The following is a 20,617-nucleotide window of genomic DNA, read 5'->3' on the forward strand; positions in this document are numbered from 1 at the left end:
TAGGTGTCAAATTTAACGGTCAACCTCCTAAATTTTGTAGTAGAAGTGCCACCAAACTTACTTTCAGTGCTATCCACATGGCTTGTGCCGTTGGATAAGATTTGAACTCACACATAAGATCATCAACCATACTAATCAGCAACGTTATGCGAGCAATACTATTTTTCTTCTTCAGACATGAAAAGTCTCAAGATTTCTCTCATGTTGTTGGGTGTCTTCACCCGCCAACTCAACCATCACATGGTTTGGGGTCTCCAAGACCTCTTGCTCTTCAAGAATGAATCTTACGGTGCCAAATTTCATAATTATCACCATTTAATTTTTCACCCTTATTCAATTTAGCAATGATAGTCTTTGAAGCCATTTTATAAACTTATCTATGCACATAAAAGATATAGCACAAATAAGCACAAACCACAATTTTATTTTATTTTTATTTGCTGCAAAATTGCATATATATATATATATATATATATATATAAAATTTATAAGTCGTTCAATATACATGTCTTTCACAAATGACATAAACCATAATTATATTTGCCTAGAATACTTGTTAGAACTTATAAAATTTCCCTATTATGTCTTCAAACAGTGAACATTCAGCACTCATATCTCATTTATTTGAAAGTATATTTCTAGTGATATGATATGTCTTCCACACATAAGAAAATATGAAGGGGAGAAAATGAGCTTTAAAGTTGGGCAGTCTTGCTGAAATTTCCAGCAGTTTTTTTTTTAATTTTCTTTTGCAGCCAACTTTCAACACCCATATCTCCTTCATCCAATATCAAAATTTACAAATAATTTATTGATGTAAATGTATCAAATATATCTTTCCATTAATATATAATTTATTCAGTTTGTCATTCCACTATAGGATACAACTTGGTTGAAAGTCAATGCGTTTATAAAAAAAGGAAATACTTTTTCGAAATGTAATAAAATCAAAAATCCACTTATCACTTAATTTTTTATGATGGTATGGTGAAAATATAATACCATATAACAAACCTTGATCTGATACCAATGAGGGGGTTTATACTCAGAGATTCATGCAAAATTATACATACCTTCTTGTTGTAGGATCAAGTGTTATTAGCACCTATCGCCTTTGTGGTTTCTTAAAAGATCACTATGGAGTCTTGTATTGTTTTCCATAACAACTATACTCTTTATCTAAGAAACTTTTTTCTTGTGCTTTTTTTTTTGTCTTTGAATGACCCCAAGTCCTCCCTTTTATAGGACAAAGTTAAGGCTTGTAACTCTTATTCATTCACGAGTTACATCACCCCTTATCCTAGAACTTGCACTTAATTCATAACTCTTCTTCTTTTACTATAGGGAGTTATGTAAGTGGAGTTGTAACTTACTTTATGAATGAAGCAAGTTACTAGTTAACCCATAGCGTATGGAAAAAGATCATAAGTATAGTTTTTTAAGATATCTAATATCAGAATATACATGACAGAACCATTTGTTTCTAGACATTTAGGGTAAATCATGAATTCTCATATTTGAGAATATTGTGAGATACACGTGCTTATATGAATAGTTTCATATCATAATGTTGATGTCTATAACTTTATGAAGTAAGATTGAGATTAATGGTTTAAAGTCTTTGCCCTTCATTCTATGAACTGAGCATATATGTAAATCCACATGATGTGTGTGAGTATAGGCCACATACACAATTATTATATTAGAAATAACAAAAAGATGTTGTAATGAATGAAATTTGAGGAATACACTAGAGTATTAATGGATTGAGGTAAAACTATAACTCCTTCAAAACACATAACTATCTGATTCTTAATACTGTACTTGGTTTCTCATCTTATCATCTCCTCCTTAGGTATGAAATTGATACTTTAAAGCTATGAATCTATTCCATCATCTCTAAACTAGTCTACATTTTATTTTCTTACTCAGAAGATGCTAATCTTATGACTAATGAACTCTTTATAAGCAGGTACTAAGATTTATTCTAAGACCTCTTTCTAAGATGCTTCTCTTAACCTCTTCCATATTGATAGGTCAAATATACTACCTAGGCACACATGAAAAATAATAACTTAATTGGAACCTCGTCTAACTAAATACGATCTCAGGTACACCTTTTAATTCTCTTGCTAATCTTATGACTTAGCCTCAATTAATTTCTCTCATCTAAGAGTCATACCACACTTGTACCTCTCAGATTTATTGAAAAGTAACACCTTAATTCCTCACCTAATTTATGTCAAACATACTAGATCAATCTTAAAACTAATAACATCATCCTCGTGATACCATCCCCCCTCCCCCCCCCTCCCTTTTTTTATCACACTAATAATCTCAAATTCAAGCTTATTGATAGTAGTAAGCATTGGCAACAACCACTTCTCATATACTACACTAACTTACAACTAGTGGATAGAATCAATAAAACACCAGATCCCTAAAACCTTAGGTGAAATAGTCGATCTTTGCGTCATAGTCTATCTAATTACAACCTATAAACATATTCTATTTCATAATCTAAGTATTATTTACCAACTCAGTAGACATCATTCCCCAATTAATTCTATAACCCTCTGAATTCCATGGAGTTTTCACTTCCAAAAATCAGAAGCATAGATTAGATCTATCACTTCATAAATACTCTCCTCTTCTATTCAACAACTATACTTGGTCTTCACTAACACAATAACACATTGACATAAATTAATTTCTAGTAAGATTATACCTTAATTCATCCTAAATTGTACTAATTTCTATCTCCAATCATGAAATCCACACAAAAGTTATTTTTCTTTTATACTACATATAAAGGAAAACTCCTCATTAATGAGTTATTGAGTACATGATTACAACAAGATATCACTACCTATCTTCCTTAGATTTCTATACTCTTAATGAATCTTTTAAACTCTGGGAACTTCTATTACAGTGGTTCATCATAATTTATACTATCTTTCGACTGAAAATTACTACATAAGCATTCTAGAACACACTTCTCTCATTAGGTATCATGCTTTTAGCTCGAACACACGATTCATATGAAATAAGAGTGCATTTCATCAAATCTCAACACTTAATCTCACTCACGGGCTTCTCTCAAGCCCATTTTTAGTCTTATGATTTTTTTGAAGAATTTTGATAAGCGCAACTCATCTATGAGAATTTGGGCTTTTATTTTTGACTACCTTGAGTATGAAGGGGTAAAATGGATTTGAGAAACATACGAGTATGAATAAGCTCCTTATGACAAATTTATATTGCACAATTTAAAGTATGAAAGAATGGAAATCTTCTTAAATGCCTGTAGTCCCTTATTTATAGAAGTGGGCCCTCACAACCATAGATAAGATCCTCCTTAAATGACTTCATAGATACCCTAAAAATATGAACGCTATGCTTTTATACAAAGTTTGTCACAATTCGGGCCTACACCTTAGACATGACCGACACTCGAGAATCATTGTTGATTCCTAAGCGAATCTTCATCGTGGATGACTATAAGCGGAAGACTAAATTGAGCCTACCCAAACATTAAACTAAAAGAAATGGTAACAAATAGTTTAGTAATTCTCAAAACTCATTAAATATTCTAAGTATTTAAGATAAGTTTTATAACAAACCTCTAAAACCGAAAGACTCTCCAAAACAATCTATCTATGAAGTCTCTACTATACAAAGATGAGCGTCCGGACAAGAACCACGACTCCTCAAGAGAACTAATACTTACAACTTATAAAGGAGTCCTCTGGAATCAAAGAGGCTTAATCAAAAAGCTAACGAGCAAATGAAGTGATTACAACAAACTCTTCTTGAGGTTCTTAAGCACTTGTATTAATTGAATGAAGGGACTACTGTAGATAATAAATATATACTCAAATAAATGTTAAGAAATAAGGAAGTGAAATCATTAAAACTTTACCAAAAATACATACTCATCGCTAAACTCAAGATATTAAGCGATATAATAAAAATACACTTTTAACTCTATTTGGAAGATTGTCTAATAGAAAACCAACACGATGAGCTACATGATGATACAATGTCTCACACATATTGCCAGAACTGTCCTATACCTTGCTGGGGAATAAAACATCTCAACTAACTTGATCCGCTAAGCTCAGCTAAATGCACTAAGGATTCATATAAAAAGTATGATATTTTACCTTTGTTGACATACATGGTTTGTGAGGATTTTGAGTTGTTTTAGCTCATCTCATATATGTGATTAATACTGCTCCCAATAATATGTATATTGATGCTAAAATGTATAAATCATACTCTTTCTCTAGTTTGAGATATTTTTCTCAAACTAATCCTCTTTAAAAAATGTAACTCCTCTATTATACCTCTGAACTCATAAACTCGTTTAGAAAGCAAAGTTTCTATTTTCTCAAAATAATACTCTCTTTCTTCATGTATAAAACATAAAACATAAAACATTTGGGAAATACATATTTCCCTTATACTAGTTGTCAAGCTCCTCTTTACTTCCTCAAAACTCCGTTTAAGCACAAATGTTGACTTTAAAAGCTTCTTAAAGTTCATAACTCAAATAAGATTCATGCTGAAATATAGACATGTACGAATCAACTCAAGGATCTAATTAACAATAAATAAAACTCAATACTTAGAACTCATGATACTAATCAGTGCTTTAAATAACGTTTTTGAGGCGAGTCCCGGGATGTGGCATTTTAAAAATGCTCTAGAGCGTAAATGAAAAACGTGTATCCATAAGTTGTAAGTCCTAAAATATGAGGCATAAGCTACGAGCATAAAAACGTAAGTCCTTGGCGTAAAAACGCACGCCAGGGAATTTTTTATTTATTTTTAATTTTTTTCTTTAAATCATATTTAAATTATTGTCTAATGATATTTCTCAAATAGTAATTATAATATTTTTTTTCTTCATTATTGATTATTAATACTTATCACAAATAAAAATTATAAATCATTGAAAGATTTATTTTTGCTTATTATTATTAGTAATAAAACTATAAAATTGAATATACATGAGACTACGCCTCGTAGATCCATGAGGCTTACACCCCGTGTCTCGAGACTTATGCCTCTCCCTATACCGTATAAACGCCTCGCCTTTTAAAACACTGAGACTAATCATTTAGAGTATACTCAATTCATATGGTTCATACTGAAATATAGAAATGAATAACTCAACTCAAATATCTCAATGCATAACATCTAAAAATTCAACAATTAGGAATAAAATTTCAAAATGAATCAGGAACTCTGGAACAAAAGAACTCAAAATCATTTCTTCTTTGGTTCCTCGGAAAATTAGTTTAAGATCATTGTTGGTTAACAAGGATTCTCAATAATAACATTATAAAAGCTCTCAATTTTTTTTCTCGAACTCACTTTAATTTTGAACGTGCATTAAGACACATAATTAGGATATTCCAGAATTTTCAAATGTTAATGAAGCATATAGTTTATGATTCAGAGATGAGAAACGTGACCACAAATTTAAGGAACACGTGCTAGATGAAATAAAGAAATATTGGCCTGAAATCTTTGGTGTACTACTGGCGCGTTGCCCATGGCCTAAACTTTAGAAGTCAGGCCTTGGTGCAGTGTCAGTGTGTCGCCCTAATATAAGATCTGAACTAATGAAGTTCAGCCTTGGGACTATTATGGCGCACCGCCCCCTGCCCTTCCCCAACACTTGACGAATTTTCAATCTTAAGTTAAAACTCCTACTTAGTTTAGAATTGGGACATTTCTCTGAAAACTCTTCGTGATTCTCAAACCCCACACAAACTCACCACTTACTTCCTCTACCACATAATCTCCTCTCATCTCATCTTCTACGTCAGACGACATAGGTGGGTCAATGGTTTGGTTACCCCCTCGAGTAGTGACTGCCATACAATGTCCATTATTTTTCAGATTTTGGATGATATTGATAGGAAGAGTACCCGGTTGGCGTGGGTTCACAATAGAAGACAATTTGGCCATTTGGAACTCAAGATGCTTGATTGAGATTGCATGTGCATCCACCTTTTCCCAATATTCGCTAAATAACCTCTCAACTCTTTGGTACTCATCACTAGAATCAAACCTCATCATCATCTTCTGCAACTTATCCTCAACTCGTGCCATACTACCTCCACCATCCCTAGTAGCAACTTCTCGATTTTGAGGTTGAACATAGGACCCACTCTGATCATTTTTGTTACCATAGTTACCCCGGTTGAAGTTGTTGTCGCGGTTGTAGTTGCCATCTCAAACATAGTGACCCTCTCGGTTGTAATTTCCGTAGTTTCGACCTGGATTTCCTTGACCTTGGAACCAATTCTCCTGATTGGAGTCTTGCGTGTTCGGTCGGAAAGCCCCCGTCAGCTAATTCAATGTATAAGAGTCTTCCTGATAGTAAAATTCATGTACTGGTGGTGGTGTCTTAGTCAAATAATTCACCGCCTTCACTTTCTCTGCACCCCCAATGACATGTTTCAATACTAACTCAAGCTTAGTTCTCATTTGGGCCATCTCTTCACGAATCTCATCTGCGGCCGTGTTGTGTGTAGCTTGCACTACAAAGGTGTTTCTCCTAGTGTCCGACTTCCTAGTGCTCCAAGCCTTGTTGTTTTGGAAATTTTCTCCAATTTTTCCGCGATCTCTGCATAAATGCATTCACCATAAGAACCACCCGCAATAGTATCAAGTATCGCTTTATTGTTATCATCTTGCTCCCTAGAAGTATTCTTTCAACGATTCATCATCAATGCGGTGGTTTGCTACACTTCAAAGAAATAAGGTGAACCTATCTCGAGAACTACTAACCGACTCCCCAGGCAATGCCACAAAGTTGTTCACCCTCTCTTTGTGGTTATGATTTTTAGAAACCGGGTAATAACTTTCTAGGAACACATCCCTCAACTGCTTCCAAGTATAGATCGAATTATAATGCTACTCAGTAAACCAAATCGCGGCCTCTCACATCAGTGAGAGAGGGAACACCCTGAATCCAATAATATCCATGTCCAAGTCCGGCCTCCCTACACAAATCTTGCACACCGACCTCAATTTGGCGATGTGAGCATGTGGATCCTCAAATGGTAGCCCTGAAAACAAACCTCTAGCAGTGAGCATCTGCATGAAGCTACTAGTTACCACGAATGAATGACCTTGTGGTAGAGGAGGTAGGACAAGAGGTCCATCCGATTTGGAGATGTTAATATTAACCCTATTATACTCTTGAGGGCATGGGGTAGGAGTTTCTCTGCTCAGAGCGCCCTCATCAGGGTTTTCCACGATCAATTGGTTATTAGCATCAACCGGCGGAGGAAGTTGACGGTTGATCCCATCAACAATATTATCAGGATTGTGTGTCTCGTTCATTCTGTGGAGTGTAGGGTTCAGTTCTGGATCAAATGGATGTATTGGTTTTCCTCGACTATGTGTACTTGGCATACTCTAGATCTAGACTTGAAAGAGACATAAACAAAGAGGAAAAATTTAAACTCAGGAAATTGTTGACTAAACTTCAGTAATTGCTCTTAAAGTTAAGGCACCAAAATTTGATACAGTCAAATTATACTTCCCTAAAGAAGTATAAGCGGTCGTATCAAGTAAAGAACCTAATTGTTAGGTTGGGATCGATCCCACGAGGAAAATAGTTTTGACTTAACTTTAGTCTACGAGTACGTCTATTTAGTCAAGTCCTTTCCGAAAATAGTTAATTAAAGGTTTTTTTTTGTGAAACAAAATTGTTCAATTATTTCTAAGTAAAACAAGTAGCAAGATTAAACTTTGTTGTTTATCAAGTGTTGAGAGTAACTAGGGTGTAAGTGTTCCCCGTAAGTTCATAACGCGGTAATTCTATCTATAACAATTCTTTCCTAGTGTCTTGCATGCAAAGTGGTAAGTTATGTATCTCTAATCCCTTGGTCCGTCAACTAGAGAATTTCACTCTGTACCTTGGTCCGACTATGTGTGTTTAAATTACTAACCTTTACCATATACCTCATATTAAGAATCATATTCGACGTATGGCTTAGTTACTACTTCACACCTATCGAAACTAGCCTATTAGATAGTATATGCTAAATCTATGTTGATAATTATTTTCCTATCAACTACCTCCTTGGTCCGGCAAGTAGAAATAGGGAAAGTTCTAACGCGTGCGCTCGTTAAAAAGACTTTTAAACGAAAGAATTATCAATACATGCAAGAACCTATTCTAGAATTGTTATTTAGCTAGTTTTACCTATTTAATCACCCATACTTCCCACAATCCTAGTTGTGGATTTAGTGACTCATGCTTAGAAAAACACAATTCATAGTTGTTAAAAAAGATTTCATGTACTTACTTTGACAAGTTTGAAGAAAATCCAGAAATAGCACTTGAATTAACAAAAATATCTTGAGAATCGATTCCGGAAACTTGAACTAATTCCCAATATCCAAAGTTCCCAATTACAAGAGTATAAAAAATAACAAAAATTCAAACCTTAAAAACGGGGTTTTTAAATCTATTTATAATAATAAAGACCAAAAATATAAGGATTTCTAAATAAAGACAGTTTGTCCATAATCGCGTCTTCAATCGACGACACCACTGATGGTCCGTCGATAGAACAACTGACCGCCGACTACCTCCGTCGGTCCATACTTAGCATCTTCTTCAGCCTTCATCCTTGCATCTTCTCTAATCAAATCGACGGACCAACCACACGGTCTGTTGATGCGATTACATTCAATCGATGCCTCCGTAGTTCCACACTTAGTTTTTCTTCAACTTCGGGTACTAGGGCTAATCTCTAATCTGATCGACTGTTTGCCAGGACGGTCCGTAGATCAGTCGATGGACCGTTGATACTTCTATAGCCCCACACTTGGTCAGAATTCCCTGAGTTGCTTCCAGATGCTTGGGCCTCCAATCGACGACCACCACCTACGGATCGTCGATGGAATGACGAGCCGTCGATGGCTTCGTGGGTCACCTCTTCTGCACAATCTTGTGCATTTCTATTTTGGATGACTGTCCTGCAAAACATAGATAAAAACCATTAAAATTACTTCAAAAAGGCCCTAGACACACACTAAACTTAAGGAAAAATAATTGGAAGTACAATGAAACCACGGTACATCACTAACATGAATTTATTGAGAATAGTTTTTCCTTGGCGCTTGTATATTATCTCTCATTGAGTATTGTTGTCGACACCCTTATTGAGCTATTTGTGTTTTTGAATTACTTTAGGACTAGTAAAAGTTTAAGTTTGGGGTAGTGATGAGTGGTACATTTAAACTCATTTAAGGTCAATTTTGCTCAATATTTAGTGTCCTAAATGCCTAATTTTTCCTATTATGATAAAATATTGATGATTTGTAGGGATGAAGGCAATTGTACAAGGCAAGGTCTGATGTTTGGAAGAATGACCAAAAATACAAAAAAAGTGCAAAGTAAACATTATTGATTGCCTAACATGAAGGAAGGATCACCAGTTGTACATGACCTCGGCCAATTTGACAATGCATAACACTTGTGTCTATCACATAAGGTCGGCGATATCTAGTAGAAACAACAATCTGTTGAAGGAGAAAGGCGGTATAGATACAATTTGTCAAAAGAGACAGTGTGCAGTGAAATAATGCTTGAAAGGCGAGTCAAGGTGGTATTTGACGATTCACAATCGTCAAAGGCTGACTCAATTGAGTTGGACAACTATGTTTCAAACACCTAAAGCCTAGAGCATCACAAGTAGAGATGAGGATCGAAGGGAGATTCACCGAGTAGGTTTGGTGAGCCTGACTAATGTCACTGAAGGAAGCACCTAATAGATTTCTGGGCCAACTTTTAGAAAATTACAAATAGCCCAAAGGATATAATTCTGAAGTACCAAGTTTTATGTTTTTGGAGAGTTTGAAAGGGAAACTATATAAAGCTTTTTCCTAGATAGTGTAAGAGCAATTTACCTTTGAAGAAAACTATTCTAGTTTTTTGGGTCTTACAATTTGAAGTTGATAAATTGAAGTTAAATCCAAAGTGTGTTTACTCTTAGCTGCTTGATTTCATGTTTACCTGTGGCTTCTTTCATGAAAAGTATAGTTTCTTTATTTTTTTTTATGGTTGGCTAAAACAAGATCTAGGGGTTCTCAAATGGGGTTGGGTAATGATTTAATGTAGTAGGTATTGTTCTATGCTCAGTGGGGTTGGGTGTTGATTTAAAATAGTAGGTATTGTGCTTTACTCTGTTTTTTTGTTATTCGTGCATGAATTTGGTCTAATTATTGATAAACCAAAATTATACCTTCTTGCAAAAGTATAAGTGAGGATTTTCAATTAAAAAATATAACTGAGGTTAGGATTGATCCCCCGAGGAAAATGGTATAGACTTAGACTAATTTATTGTTGATTGTATTTTTAGTTAGCTTATTCTAGTAAAAAGGTGGGATTTTTATGACACAATGTAATTGTCGATTAATTTTTAATAACAAGTAATAGAATTCGAAGTTTGCAATATCAATGTGAGATTGAAACTAGGATATATGTGTTCCCACAAATTCGTAATGCAGTATTTCTAATACTAGTAACTCTTTCCAAGTGTTTAAATGCAAGGTTTGTAAATTAGGTATCTCCTAAGTGTATGGTTTTCCAAGTAGGGAATTTCACCAAGTAGGTATCTTTTAAGTGTTAAAATTCAAGGTTGGTAATATGGGTGTATGCTTTACTAGCTTATCTTTAACCCAAGATTAGCCCTTACGTATTTGGGTTAGACTATTAGATAACAAATTATCATGGTAATCTTTGTTGTTTAACCCTTTTCTCATTAATTAATTCCTTGGTCGAACAATTAGGAATGAGGTAAATTGTAACATTGCACACCATTAGAAAGCATTCAATACAATGAGATTAACAATATATGCATAAACACTATTCCAAAATTACATACTTATTAGTTTTACTTATTTACTCATGGTTCCCAAATCCCTAGTTATGGATTTAGTTAATCATTCATGAGTGTTCACAATTCATGTTAAGGTTTCATGAAATTATTTAGATTAGATGAAATCTGGAATCTTAAATTGAATAACAAATACAAATTTTATGATCAAACTTCAAGAATTAAATGCCAAAAGTCTTTGCAAATAATTCTCAAAGCTAAAAAGTAAGTATCTCAAAACGTCAACAACCCAAAAATGAAAAGTACAACTAATATTTATAGAAAACAAATACTAAACAATGTACAAAATGGAAGACTAAGGATATTTAGCTTGGACAGTGTCACCTACATTTGGAAACCTATGACTCGTTGTAGAGATGACAACTCATAGGTGCGTCTCGTAAGTCCAGTTGTCTATCACCAAAATCTTGTTGCTGCTACACTTTTAACACCAGCTATTCCAAAATCTATTTCATACAAAACCAGACCAAAATACCACCACTTCTAATAATAGAACACCTAAGAATCCTGCAAAACTCTAAGTTTAATGCATCAAAATACTGTAAGTTCAAGGTACATAAACATTCTCAACTTAAGTTCGTTGTTTATCATTAGGTGACACGACAAGCTCTAAACGATACTTATGTAGAAGTAATTCAAAAACTCAAGCAATCAACTGACATTTTCTCAGCAATCACCCTCCTTATTTATTTTCATCATTGTGGAAATCATTTATTCAACTCAACAAACCAATGCATGCGGATAATTACATGACATAAACATACTGATAGACACATTCACATACCTAAACAACAATCACTAAGATACCAACTCTTCAAAAATGTAGTCCTTAATGCAAGAGATCCCTTTGTTCACATGTAATTTCAATTTTTAGTTAGGGAGTCAATATATACTCACATTCAGAAGCATATTCAATACTGTTTGTGCTCAATACCATATGCTTTCCCTTATTTTCTATGCTTTGACTTTCCAAAACGTTCATTTAGGATTACTGTAGGACTTTCGTAGCTTGTAACTTAGGCTTAGGATCAGTTGTGGTATATTTGTATATTAAGTCATTTTCTGCACTACTTGACATTACATTGACCAATTTACCTCTTTACAACCAATTCTGACATCATATTGCTTTATGCTCTTCTCCTTGTGATTCATTGAAGCTTCAGTGTGACTTTTGACTTGATCTTCTTGTTTGATTCATCTGTTTTTTTTCATCTTTTTATTTAAGCTTTTCATTCTTGTGTTTCTTTTTTATTAGTCACACCATTTTCAATATTTTTACTCATTTTTATTACTTTTATCTATACCTGACTCTTTTCATACCCTTTCTTTCTTGTTTTCCTTCATAATAGTCACCCTCAACTTAAATGTTTAGCATGAGTTGAGGTGCATAATGTCCTAGGAAGAACCAGGGTCAAAATCAAGAAACAAATTTGCAGTAGCCACCCTCAATTTAGGTTTTTTGCATGAGTTGAGGTACACTATGTCCAAGGGGGACTAAAAGTAGAATTTCACAATATTTTTAGGAAAGGTGAATTTGGTGTATTCAAAGAATGGTATTCATCGAGATCCAACATTTGGATCGAAGGAATCAAAATATTCTTTTGGTTGGTTGTTTTTATGCTTAAGTGGACTCATTATCAACAATGACCTGTGATCATTTCCTAATTTCCACTTTTAAATTATCTTAGCAAGACCAATGTGTAATTTTCTAGATTTGCATGTACTATATGACTATACAAACAATCTCACACACATGTGGAACCTTGTTTAACTATCAAATCCTCAATGTATCTGGTTCATGTTAAAGCTTAAGTAACGTTGTCTAATCAATTCCTTTCATGCCATGCAAAGATCCTACACATTGAAATTATTAAGTACATAGATACATCAGATATAAAAAATCTAAGGGGAATCACTTTTCGGGATCTTTTGTCCTCATGATCTAATTCTAATATCTTTATACACTTATACTATCTTAGACATACCGGTTAAACTAAAATTACATAGTTCCTTAGGGAAAAAGGCACATGCAAGAAAACCCCAAGGAAAGGATTGTGTGTTGGGTTTTTCAAATTTTCACTCAAACACTGACAATCCATTTACCCCACCCACACAAAAATATAGTACAATGCCGTCAATGCAAAAAAATAAAAAAAGAAAACATGGGTGAGACAAACTTGTAGTGCATAAACACTAAAGACCTATCAAGAAGTAGGTGGGTCTGGTTTCCCCAAACCCATTGCATAAACATGAGTTATGCCCTCATAGACACCCTCAACTTTAAATGAGGGGGGAACCATCAATAGTGCCCCTCGAACCGGATACACTTATCACCAACTCCTTCTCTATAAGTTGCCACATCTCCTCCTCAAGTAACTTCTACCTCTGTGTTGAGTCTAACTGTTTTTTCTCCTTCTTTCTAGCTCTCTTTTCCTCCTCCATATCTATAGTATGCTCTAAATCCCATGTGTGCTTTCCAGCCTCAAGAAGAGGGTGACAGGTAGGACCATCCTAACAAAATAATGCATTAATCACCACATCTCCAATATCATCCTCTAGGGAAGGATCCGGTACAACAACATCTACACTGACTAGGGAATCAATATAAGCTTGAATTTTTTCCAACTCCACGTGAAATGCAGTTAGATCCATTATATGCCCAGGATGAGGCCTTTATAACATCCAAAGCTTAAAAGAATCAACCCTCATGTGCACTACCTGTATCTTCACCTAAATAACCATTTCTCTCCTTGCTTCCAATTCCTCTAAAAACTTATTTATCCATGCCCTAATGTGCAGCAAGATAGTTACCATTTGAGTCTCAAATTTATTAATTTTTGCTAGTGGCAACATGGAAAATCCTTAAGGAGTAAGAGCATGTGGTATGCTCATAACCGGGCCAGGTGAAATGGAAGGTTGAGTAGTCACATGGGGCACCTCAGTAGGGGCAAGAATGGCGCCCTTGATCATTTTGGTCAGGAGCAAGTGCCACCCCCATAAGAGGTAAATCAAATGGGATACCTCTTTGTGGAGCTGTGGGGTTTGCATGATCCTGTATCAAGAACATCACCCTTCTTGGTCACCTATATCAACCTATCACATCTTCATACTAGAACATTGGCTTCTCTACATAGGCAGAAGATCAAATATGGTAATGGTAATGTGGTCTTGTCCCTAAAAACCCTCTCATGAATCTTGACTGTCAGAATCAAGGAGAAATCTATCTCGTACCCTACCATCAATGAAAAGAGCATCACAACACTAATCCAAGTCAGTTTATAATTAGCCAATGGGGGGGACAAGCTTTACTTGATAATAGAACACCAGAACTTGGCTGCAAAGTTAAAAGTAGCTTTTTATGGGCTAGGTCATTTCACAAAACCACTTAACATTTAGCCCGTTCTCAGTAATGTGCCTAGACATCTAGCTTACTAGGGTCTCCATCTGGTCAGAATCACGCATGATAACTTTATTATGAACCACCCTTATCTAATAGTTGTACTCACTTGTGTTAATTGGGTGAACATATGAAGGTTCATAAATAAATAGGTGAACTGTGGCCTTGGATAGATCAATGCAGATGCCTCACACCAAAGTAGTCCAAAGTGGGAGCTGAGCTATGGCCTTAGGCCGTGATGGCAGAGAATTATGTACATTTGCTTCTTTAGAAACATAAAATTCCCTAATCATCTCTGAGCTATACCTCCTGAATGCCATCCACTCACATATGTGCTGCTTGGACAACTCATAAATAGCCAACACTGTGTTAAGGCTTCTAGTGAGAACTCGAAGCTCTTCTATAATAGTCACAACTGGCTTAACCTATTCATTCATGTGTAGACTTTCTGAGAATATTTGGAACATCCCTGGAACACACCATCGATTTGGCACAACAGAAAGGTGTATAAACTCTAGTGTGGGAGAATCATGGGCCTTTGCGGTTTTAGTAATGCTAGAAGCAGAGGTGGGCACTAACCTGCTCTGGAACTAGATTGGGATACCCTATTTGTTTCTCCCAAACATTGTGCCCCTCCTCAAACTGTGAGGCATCATCGTCTTTAGAGGACTGCTCCCCTCTAACACCTCGACAATATCACGTTTTCTAGATTGTTTCCACGTAGTTTGATGTGCCATATGAGAGTGTCTGGTCATGCCTGGATCAAATTCAGACACAGTCGACTGATCAATTAGTTGGTGACAATCATCCACTTTGTTATCTTATTAAACAAAAATGGTGATATTGTTCCTCCATTGATCAAGGACTTGGACTTATACTTCTGTTGGTAAGTGTGTTCTTTATTTGAATCCATAATATGTGTAGAATATTTGTAAGTACTCCAACTAGATAAAATAAAAAAATAATAAAAGAAAACTAAAGCTAGGAAACTAAAACAAATCTAGAAAAAAACTATCATTTTGGGACCCATGGTTAATTATTACGGGCTGTAGAAACGTGTATGGACGGTAGGTAAGGAGGCGAATCATTAGAACGGTCCGTCAATTTAGCAATGGACCATATGAAAAACTTTTGTTTCTAACTTAGCCTATTGGTTTGTACTTCTGATTAACGGACTCTAAACTAAGGTTCGTAGGTTTTCTTACGAGCCATAAGTCAAGGCCGCTAGTTACCATTTTTACAATGAACTTCTCAATTTCATCCAATATCGTACTTTTAACATTTTGACTACCAATAAACATTTAGGACATGCATTTAAACACATTTATTGTTATTATATCATTCATAAGGTGTTGTTTATTCAATTCACACAATACAAATAATCAAATTGAAACTCTAAGTCAAGAACACAACTAGAAGTCGTTTACCCATATGTTTACACCCAAACTCAATGACACTCACAATATCTTCATCCCAAGGGTACACTTTAACTAATATTATCAAATTTAACAAATAATTTAAACCCAAGGTTAACTAGAAACTTTCAATTTCAACTACAAATTTAATTGTTTGTTGTTTTAAACCAATATCTTTCAAAAGATTTCAAAGTTGTATGACAGTGTTGTCTTAGACTTTGATAACCACACTTGCTAGACTTAAGACGCGCGACTTTCAATTTTAGAGGAATAAAATTTGAGGAGAATAAGAGAAAATGAGGAAAGATGGAGAAAATGAGAGAGAGAAAAGGAATATATAATGGTATATGGGAGATTGATGGGTTGGGAGTAAATGTTAAAGGGTGGGATGATGAACGAGTAACTGGTTTTGAAGAGTTGTAACGGTTGGGAGGAGGGAAAATGGGGAATGAATTAAAAATAAAGGGTTTTAAATCTTGTATTGCTTCCCAAGCAACGCTTGATTTAATGTCATGACATGACACAAGCCCCTTAATTAATTAGACTTCATCAAAATCCTATGCTTCGATCACCACATTGACATCTTTCGGTTGACCCAATTAGATTTTTACCCTTTGACTATTAACCTTGAATCTTGTTCCTTTCTTATTCTCAAGTTCAACCACTCCATTATTAAACACTTCTACCACTTTGAATATGCCCATCCACTTAGACTTGAGCTTGCCAGGAAATAAGCGCAACCTTTAGTTGAATATAAGTCTGAACTTTCATACAATTTTAGGAGAAACTCATCAAGCTCATTCAACCTTTGTCTTGATGCGGCATCCCAATCTAGCTTCAACTTCATGAGTGCCCATATTACTTTATGCTCTAGCTCTACATGCAAGTTAAAAGAATTCCCAAAAATAAGTTGGTAAGGAGACATACCTATAAGAATCTTGAATGTAGTGCATAGGCCCATAGAGAATCATCAAGCTTTCTCGACCAATTATTTCTGTTTGGAATCATAGTCTTTGCAAAGATTTTGTTAATTTATCAATTTAACACTTCATCTTGCCCGCTAGGGTGTGGATGATAGGGAGTTGCTCAATGTGACAAACACCATATTCACTTTAAAGTGATTGAACAAATCATTACAAAAGTGGGAACCTCCATCGCTAATAATGACCCTTGGTTTACCAAATAAGAAGAAGATATTCTTTTTAGGAATGCGACGAACCTCTTCCCTTTATTATTTGAAAGCACAAAAGCTTTCACCCATTTAGACGCATATTCAACCACAATTACTATGTATGTCATCCCATTCGAACTCACAAACGGACCCATAAAGACAAGGCTCCAAATATCAAATAGTTCAATCACCAAAATATGAGTCATTGGGAGTTCTTGTTTTGTTGAGATACCTCTTTCTCTTTGGCATGAATCACAAGACTTGGATAGATCATGAGCATCTTGGGTGATAGTAGGAGAATAATACCCACACTGTAAGATTTTATGAGCAGTACATACACCACTACGATGGCCATCAACAGGAATAAATAGCACACCTCTAATATAATCATCATCTCTACCTCAGACGCACAACGCCAAATAATCCCATTAGTATAGACACAAAACAAATACGAGTCTTTTTCGAAGAAAATTATTCACACTAGACATGAATTTCTTCTTTGGTGGAATGAAAAATCTGACGGCACCAGATCACTTGCCAAGTAGTTGGCGAAATCTACGAACCATGGGATAAAATCAAACTAATAAGCCATAAACTGTTCGTTTGGTAACGTATCATCTATCTTAACTCCATCATCCAACTTCAACATAGCCCCTTTATCTAATATGGACGAGTGATCAGTCGCTTGGATTTATTTCCCCTTTCTATCATTCACCTCAAAAGTCAAATTCTTGCAGCAATAATACCCACCCATCGAATCAACCTTAGTTTTACATCCTTCTTTGCCATAAGATACATGTGTGCACAATGATTTTAGTGCCCTGAAAATAGGATCAGGGGGCAGATCTATGTATGGCCGTGATGATGCCACGTCACCAGTGATCTCAGTTTAAATTTCTTTTATATATATATATATATATATATATATATACATATATATATATATGTATGTATATATACATATATATATATATATATATGTATGTATATATACATATATATATATACATATATATATATATATATATATATATATATAAATATTTAACTTGCAACTAGAGAACAAATGAACCATATGGTTCTAATGGTAGAAGATCAAGTTTTACTCCCCTGACATGCGGGATCGATTCTGCATACACTGCATTTTTTTTTTGTTTCCAAAAAAAAAAAAAAATTGTTCCCTACCACGATTCGAACTTGCAATGTGTTGAGATCAGTCATCTATGATATTTTATCCTTTACCATATATTTGTTAGCATGACATCAAACTTCTAAATTTGTCTTCATCGACTTCTTTTCCCCCCCTTTTTTATTTTAGGCATGTTAAAATACTACTACTTAAATTTAAATTTATGATATACACTTTCTTTTTTAGATTATTTCAAAAAAACATTACTTTTCTATTATTAGAAACTATTTTAATTTGTAATATTCCTTATGCATAATTTATGGTTATATAATGATAAAGATTTGTTTTAGATATTCTCCCTCAAAATTTCCTTTTCTTTTTCTCAAAAGTTTTGAAACTCAATGCCAAATTTAAATTATCCTTTGCTCTATTATCTTAATCATTTGAATGCATATGAAAAAAGAAGTAGTTTTGGATATGATGATTTAAATCTTATCAAGAATTTAAAATTACAAGATAAAATGCATGCTGCATTTAAAGACAACATGAGAATTGTACTAAAACTTCATATCAATTCATTAATCTTTTAAATTTGTTATGGTTGGGAGTCAAAACTCAAAACAACAACATAAGATTTCATTTCTGTTATTGAAACTGTGCATGTACAATAATTCCAACTACGTTAGTTAAGTCTCTTACATAGATGGTGAATTATTTATAAATATAAATAACTATATTATTGTTGAGTGCATATAGATATTGAAAATTCAGCAAGTGCAATCATAGAGGATATTGTTGGAAATATTTTCATTGCGCCAAGTTGTCGTTATTTATTTATTTGTTTATTGTTTTGATTCAATTGTTTTTATAAATTGAAAAGATGAATAACCGAACAACAATTCCAAATATCTATTTATAAGGATAAAATAATTTAAATATTTGGTCGATTTAATAAACATGTCTATTTAATGGTGATACGTCATCCACAACCTTTAAATCCCGGATTCGCCTTTGAATATGGTCTTAACTTCAAATGTGAAGACTACAACAAGAAATACAAGTTCGGTGATTGTGTAAGTTTTTTGAGCCAAATTTAGAGCTTTTCTCGTATAATATATGGGATGAAGCATCTTCTCTCATCTTTTTTCCAGTACTACACCAAGTGCCCCACTTGCATCACACAACTTCAAATGGTTGTCCCAATCCGATGAAATAATGATCAGTGCCGAAGTCAACTTCTCTTTCATCTTCTCAAATGCTCTCAGACAAGCATCATCAAACTCAAACTTTATCTCCTTCTTGAATAGCTTTCACAATAGGTGTGTAATTCTCAAGAAATCTTTAATAAAGCTCCTATATAAATATGCATGCCCTTGAACACTTCTTACAGAGATGGACAAAGCCAAACTTTCAACCACTTCGACCTTTGTTATATCAACTTCAATGCCCTTTGCAAAATTCTATGGCCCAAACTATGCCTTCATTTACCATAAAAGGACATTTCTCCTAGTTTAGCATAATATTGCATTCTTCACAATGTTTTAGAACTTTACCCAAATGAGCCAAGCAATCATCAAACGAGTTACCAACCATAGAAAAAAATTATCCATAAATTCCTCGATAGTGTGTTCCACCATATAAAAATACATAGATATCATGCAACATTGAAAAGTTATCGATGCATTACACAACCGGAATGACATCCTCTTGAAGACGTATCTCGTAAGGACAAGTGAAAGTAGTCTTATCGTGCTATTCCAGAGGTATGAAGATCATTATTATAGCCCGAATACCCATTTAGATAACAATACCAACCCTTTCCACAAGACTTTCTAACATTTGGTCCATGAATGACATTGGAAAGAGATGTTTGTCACACCCCTATATTTTCCTCAGAATTAGTGTTTTATGAAGGAAAGAGTTTTTTCCAATTGAAGTGACATTTTGAAAAGAGATTATTTTATTTTTGAGTCGCCACTTGAATTGGGTTTTGATATGTCAAGTCACCTTTTTAAAATCTCTAATCAAAAGGAAGTTGATTCTTTGTTTTATGGTCTGCACGAACAAGTATGCGTAAGAAATTCTATTGATCGAAAGGAAGGTGTAAGACGCCCCTCCAATCCCCTGTATCTAGCACGATCGCTTTATTGACTTGTATATGACTTGACTTAGTTTTTTGAATACATATATTTATTCGCCTAACAATTTATTTAAATCCTGCTTTCTTTGATACACATAAGTTTACTCAAACAAAACAAATCAAAATTAAGAGATACTTTTTTTTTAGTTTTTCTTTATTAATATTTTTATTATTATATTCCTTTTCCTTTTTACTTTTTTTTAAATTTTTTTAAAAATTATTATTATCATCATTATTATTATCATTATTATTATTATGCTTCATTTTTTTGACAGGTATCCTATTCCTCTTTTGCTTATGTTCTTTTACCATTTTTTAGAAATTATTTTTTATTCCCTCCCTTTCAAAAAAAACATTATATATATTTTATTTTTTTGTTTGTTTTTGTTCTTCTTTTTTTTTTCATTATTTTGTTTGTTCTTAAAGTCTAG

Source organism: Solanum lycopersicum, chromosome 11, assembly GCF_036512215.1.
Source record: "Solanum lycopersicum chromosome 11, SLM_r2.1".
Lineage (NCBI taxonomy): Eukaryota > Viridiplantae > Streptophyta > Magnoliopsida > Solanales > Solanaceae > Solanum > Solanum lycopersicum.